The 987-nt window shown below is 49.4% G+C and overlaps 1 pseudogene; it reads right to left on the reverse strand.

Annotated features, from left to right (window-relative positions):
* Nucleotides 1-233: 233 nt before the first annotated feature.
* LOC122107317 lies at nt 234-387 on the reverse strand (annotated as a pseudogene).
* Between the last annotated feature and the right edge of the window lie 600 nt (nt 388-987).

The following is a 987-nucleotide window of genomic DNA, read 5'->3' on the forward strand; positions in this document are numbered from 1 at the left end:
TTCTGGTGATTTAAAGAGTTTCAAGGACTTTCCTGCCCAGCCTGGCTTTGAACCGCGATCCTCAGATCTCACCCTCCTGAGTAGCTAAGATTACAGGCGTGAACCACCAGCACTCGGCTTAAGGAATCTTGGATTTCCTTTGTCATGAGTTTTCCTTCCTTCCTCCCTCCCTCCCTCCCTCCCTCCCTCCCTCCTTCTCTCTCTCTCTCTTTCTTTCTTTCTTTCTTTCTTACCAAGAATGCGGTTCCCCACTACCGCAAAATAGGCAGTCGAGTTTCCCACATTTGGGGAAATCGCAGTGCTCAGCACATCTGGAGTGCAATGGATAAGCCTCGCCCTGGGAAAACCACCTTTGTGATCATGGTATCTCCACTGCCAAGTAAATATTCGTGTCTTCTTTCTCCTTTTGATACTTTCACATTTCCCCTTTATTTCTTTGGCCAATTCCATCATCATTTCTTTAATGGTTATTTTGTCCTCCATCTTTTCTTCACTTTCACTGGAGTCCTTCCCTGGGTTGTTGTTGGATTTGGGATTTGGTTTATTGTCCTGATGGTCCATGAATCATGTTATCTTTCATTATGATTTACGCATTTGGGTCCTGGGATTGTGGGGGTCGTGGCCTGAGCTTGGCCTGTTCACACCAGAATGATGTGACAGCCCTCATTTGCTCCAGGCTGGTTTATACTGGGTAGGCCAGCCCATGCCGGGTCACTGAGCCAACAAGCACCTGTGCATGCACTCAGTCTCCGGCTAGCTGAGAGGAGCTTGGTCCAGAGTGCAATGGGGACTGGCAAGGTTAGGATTGGTGCTTCAGGAGGGCTCCCCACAGGGGTACAGGATTTTGTTTGTACCTTGGTCCTGGGTTGTGTCTGTCCCCACAAGTGGTCCATGCTTGGTCTCCTACGGCTGGTGGGCACGTGCTCATGCTTGACAGATCCGAGGATGCAATCCACCAGAAGCTGTTCGATTGAAAACGTCTGCGTC

This window comes from Dipodomys spectabilis, unplaced genomic scaffold (genome assembly GCF_019054845.1).
Source record: "Dipodomys spectabilis isolate Male_0828 unplaced genomic scaffold, ASM1905484v1 ptg000050l, whole genome shotgun sequence".
Classification (NCBI taxonomy): Eukaryota; Metazoa; Chordata; class Mammalia; order Rodentia; family Heteromyidae; genus Dipodomys; species Dipodomys spectabilis.